General features: G+C 40.7%; 1 pseudogene across 1 annotated transcript; it reads left to right on the plus strand.

Annotated features, from left to right (window-relative positions):
• Positions 1-839: 839 nt before the first annotated feature.
• LOC309703598 (P2Y purinoceptor 14-like) lies at positions 840-4,961 on the plus strand (annotated as a pseudogene). The gene is made up of 4 exons (XR_014280833.1): positions 840-890; positions 1,742-1,847; positions 1,940-2,199; positions 2,394-4,961. The product of XR_014280833.1 is annotated as a P2Y purinoceptor 14-like (transcript).
• Positions 4,962-5,465: the final 504 nt, after the last annotated feature.

Raw genomic sequence — 5,465 nt, forward strand, 5'->3', positions numbered from 1 at the left:
ATAAGTTGTCTTATTACGTTGTCTTATTATTGTAAGGCACAGGCCCTACAAAAATACAGACAGACCCAAGAATCACACGATCCCCCTATGAGCAAGAGCTTGGTGACAGTCAGAAGGAAAATCTCAATCTTAACAGGAAGAAACCTCTGGCAAAGCCAGGCTAAGGGAAGGGTAGCCATCGTACATGCCTGTGTGTTGGACCAGATTGGCCACAGTAACAACATTTACACTGTTGGGAGTGTGTTCATGTTGAGTTCAGCCTCATATTGATCTCTGATCTCAGTAAAAACTTGTGTTGTTTATGAATCCTTGGGATTTAGGTGACTGGTCTCACTGGAATGAAACACCAAAGGAGGCCAGATGCCTCTGCTGTCCCAGCAACACCCTGTAGGAGGTGCTGTAGTAGAAGAAAACCAGGGATATGAAGACCACGAAGAAGATGGTGATGCAACTTGTGTGGATGGTTTGATAAACAGAGTGACAAATGCACTTTAAATTCAACATAACATAAAAGTGCAACAAAGGAATATCTTAAAACAAAAAGAAGCCAATAGGAGTGAAGTCACAGATAGATCAAAAATCTTCTGCTTTGTTTGCGCTTTTGATTTCAGCCTGTTAATTGTGCATCTTGTCAAAGAGCTATGGTGTGACTTAATATGAGATAATCTACAAAAAAAGGGCAGACACATGAAGTATGTAATAAACTCACACACTTTATATCGTAACGTCACTGTCTTTACTTATAGTAGTGACGAAAAACAGGAAATAAGTCAGAGTGCCGGTTATCAGTTTGGTTACTGTGTGTTTCCTGATCTACGGTGATACTTATTAACTGAGGGGACATAACGACGCAAGCAGCTTCTTCTGCTCACCAAAAACTGGAGAAACAGGTGAGTCCTGTTGCTCATCCTCAAATCTTTAGTATTTCTACTGATTTCATACTTAACTTAAAAGATGACTTTTAGTGGCTCCTGTCATGGGAAAGAAAAGCACTTCACACAGCTGCCTCAGGACTGCAACTGACTTCTGCCAAGATTCAGATCTCACCTCTCAAGCCTGAAACATTTAACGCCTGCTCTTTTTTGATCATAAAAATATGTATTTGGGTATTTTTGTTTACACTTTCTGGCAAAATACAAATATTTACTCAATATTGAACATAAGACTTGATGATTCGAAACGATGTGAAACGTTGTGCTTTATATGTGTCATTTGGCGTGGCGTCTTTAGACTGAGAGCGCAGTCTGGGTCTGGGAGAGTGCGGTCTGAGAATGCCTGCTAGTTAAACTGTGTGTGTAAAGCCGAGCACTGTCCAGCCCCGCTTGTTTGTTCCGGGGAGGTTAGCTGTGTAGAGTTTATTGTACTGAGTTATTTTTCCTCCCTTCCTCGAGCCTCGTTCAGCTATCTAGAGTGCCCTTGTGTCTTATTTCCTTTGTGTGGGTATTTAATGTTGCCCAGTGGCTTGTTGTGCGCAGCCCTGACAGTTTGCAGTTGTAAAATTGGTAATAAAATCCCTGTTTCTGTTAGATTCCTGTGTAAGGACTCGTTTATGTTACTCTCCCTCTGGCCCTTAGCAGAGGGGGTCATAACAGAACTGAAAGCTTTCCAATGAGTTTTAATACAGACATGATAATGAGGACGTACAGCAATCATCCTTAAACACATTCATTAACTTTGAACTGAATGAAGGCAGCTCCTCTTAATGTGTAAAGTATCTCTGTGAATTATATTTGTTTTTCAGCATGGCTGACTCAAAAAATGTGACTTCATCTGTCAATGAGACCTGTGATCTGGTTGTCCCATCAGTCAACCCTTTCTTTATGCTGGTCTACAGTCTGCTGTTTCTGGTATGTTTCAAATCGTCAGATTGTGCCCTGAAACTGGTTCCTGGATCATGTTTGAAAGTCCTCTTGTTTACATCCTCTCTGTGTCTCTACAGGTGGGTTTACTCCTCAATGGCTTCATCCTAAAGTTTTACATTTCTCAAACTCAGCAGCAGGCATCCAGAAGCTTGATGGTCTACCTGCAGAACCTGACAGCTGCTGACTTCCTGCTCTGCCTCTGTCTGCCACTGCGGATAATCCACTATGCCAGCAACTCGGCCATTTTGCACATACTCCACTGCAGCATTGGAGCTACTTCCCTGTACCTCAACATGTACACCAGCATCCTTTTCATGGGGTACATCGCTGTTAACAGGTAAGGAACATTTACTGAGCTAAAATTGCAGTTCATAACAATGTTAAAACAAGGATTTTGGTTAATTACACTCTTAAACTCTGTACTTTTGGCAAGAACATGAATATTTAGTTTCACTTTAACAGTGACTTCTGCAGATTTGGCACCACTGACTCGTTTGGTAAAGTTGTATACTGCCTCTTTTATCTCTACAGGTATCTGACAATCATCCATCCTTCAGGAACTCACATCCTGCAGACAGTACGAACTGCCCACATCGTCTCCACGGTCACCTGGGTTTTTCTCCTGGCTCCAACAATCGCCTACAACATCATGTTCTTCATCACTCACAAACCTTTCACCTCTGACCGCTGCTACTGTGGGCCCCTCTTCAGTACGTCATTCAGCGTCCTTCATAAAGCATTCCAAATCAGCTGCACCATCATCTTCCTCTTAGTCTTCATATGCCTGGTCTTCTTCTACTACAGCATCTCCCGCAGGGTGTTGCAGGCCCAGCAGAGGCAGCTGGCCTCCTCTGGCTCTGAGAAGCTGGTGAAGTCTCGCAGGAACATGTTGGTGCTGGTCAGCATCTTCTGTGTTTGCTTTGTCCCCTACCACCTGGCTCGTCTTCCCTATGCTTTTCTGTGGGACACCAACACTGTGGGCCGGCTATTGTACTACCTGAAGGAGGCTGCCGCCATGGTGTCAGTTTTCAACGTCTGCCTGGACCCACTTGTTTACTTTTACCTCTGTAAGACTTTTCGGGTCCACGTGAGAAAGGCATCCTGGAGAGTCAACAATCCAAACAAACAAACCAGGAGAGTGAGAGCAGCAACGAGCCAAACCAAGGAGCTGTAAAGAAAAGAGCTCAGACATCAATATGAGGCTCAGCTCAACATTTCATGGGGTGATGACATCATGATCATTTTTTAATTTTCAATATATTTTCAAGAATAGAAAACAAAATATTTTTCACTTTGTCATTATGGGTTTTTTTTTACATTAATTTTGAGATGAAAAGAAAATGAATCATTCTGGAATGAGGATGTAACCTGACAACACGTGGACCAAGTGAAGCGCTGTGAACACTCTCGCGATGCACGGCACCTCAACATCACCGCTTCACACATGGCTCATTTTTAACCTTCTTCTTTCCACAACACGCTAACATGTAGCTTAAACAATCACATTTTTATATCTTGTTTACTTTCTTTCAGTTGTTTTTTTCCAAAACCTGGAGCTGATAAACGATCACCATGTTGTTCTTTGTGACCTGGATTGTGTTGTTAATCTGTGTCACACAGACTGACTATATGTCAGCACTTGTAGCTACCTGCAGCCAGTGTTGGGTAAGTTACTTTAAAAAAGTAATTAATTACTAATTACTAATTACTTAATAAATATTGTATTTAAAACACTTATCTAATTACTGTGTCTGAAAAGTAACTTAATTACTAAATAAGAAAATTTAACTAAATACTTCTTAAAATCCCGATGAACCTTGAGTGGAAAAACAATAGAAATTAAACTCTTTATATACATTTTTTTTAAAGACAGAGACTCTACAGTACGCAGCGGTAGCATCTCTTCCACAATGTAGCCTGCAATCATTTTTTAAGCTCACCTTCAGATGCTTTCTGTGCTGCTGAAGTAAAATCACGTTTTGCTGCTTAGCAGGAGTTGCCGCGGTGATGGATGATGAACAAGGATCACTCAGAAGTGTTCGTCTATGCTCTCGTGTCAGGCGCTTCGGTAGATTACTCCTGCTATTAACAGCAGCCGATGGTTTTTACATATTACTGTAATGTTCTTGTCTGCTTGTTTCAGAAAAGTGAAGAGACGGGAATATGTCCACTTCATAAAACAGCCACTCGCTTCAGCCAAGTCCAACATCTTCCGCTGTAGAATACGACTGTGCAGCAAACTGGTGCAAAATGACGCGCAGCTGCACTACAACGATGTTAAAGCGGCAGAGTTTACTTCTACGTTTAGAAGACAAATTATTGAAATTAAATAATGATATTCAGCGAGTTTAATTATTTTACAATGTCACGCAAGTACATTGTAAGTAACTGTATTTAAAATACCTAAAAATGAACAGTAATTAGTTACTCTACTTTTTCAGTGGAAAAATAATTTAATTACAGTGACTCACGCGTTACACCCAACACTGCCTGCAGCAATAATAGAATGTTTGCAGATGTAAATGACTTATTATCAGTCACAATCTCTTTAGATAGAAAATAATCTGAAGGTTTTTTATTTTCTTGCTTTATTTATGTGTACATCAACAACATGACATGCGACGCTGAACTGATCAGAAGCGGAGAACTTGTAACCCTCAGTTTTCTAAACTATAGAACACTTAGAAATATCATCAATGTCTTACATTCAGTTCCAACATTGCAACAAACCAAACTGTTTTAAAAATCAGGTCTCAGATTTATTCTGTATAGACCTCAGGCTCCACAGACATGCACACACTGGGAGGGAAAGACAACCCTGAACAGTATGGCTGCTGTGCTTCTGTATGTTTTATGGTTTTGTTTTGTTTCATGTTGTGCATGTACAGCAGCTACTTCCTCATACTCTTTCCACTGAGCTGATGGCTGAGGCTACAGTCAGATTTCTCAACACAAAACTAATAATAGAGTGTGTATAGCTGTGGGAAAGTGTGTGTCTGTCCTGTACGCTGTGGTGAAATATGTGTTATTTTTGCTCTTCTGCTGATAGTTATAAATAAATATAGCTGCAGTGATATCATCTGTAAATCCTCTTTTCATCAACAGCTGGACGTTAAACTTTATCGTAACACCTAGAACATAGGTGTCAAACTGGCCCGCGGGCCTAATTACATTTGGCCCGCGAAGCCATACCAAATTACTATTAGAGCTGGCCTACTGGCATTATACAGCTAATATATATATTGTTTAGTATTAAGCTTTGCTTGTTCCATATTCAGTTTTTCAGCAAAACGTGTCCATAAGAAAAGATTCATTCTTATATCAGGAGGAATAAATATATTTCAATAAATATTAATGTTAGCCCGCGACTTTGTTCCAGTTTTGAATTTTGGCCCACTGTGTATTTGAGTTTGACATCCCTGACCTAGAACAACCACACTGAGCCGTGTGTTAACGTTCAGAATGAGCACAGGAAGCGGTTTGAATATCTAAGACCTCAGAGTGTCATGAAGGAGGCCGGAGTTCTCAGACTTCTTGTGGTTTGAGGCTTTTTTCTGATTGGCTGCTGTTCAAGTGAAGTGCTTTCAGATTCTAACTTTGGGC

The sequence above is a fragment of the Aulonocara stuartgranti genome (assembly GCF_965226115.1).
Source record: "Aulonocara stuartgranti genome assembly, chromosome: 3".
NCBI lineage: Eukaryota > Metazoa > Chordata > Actinopteri > Cichliformes > Cichlidae > Aulonocara > Aulonocara stuartgranti.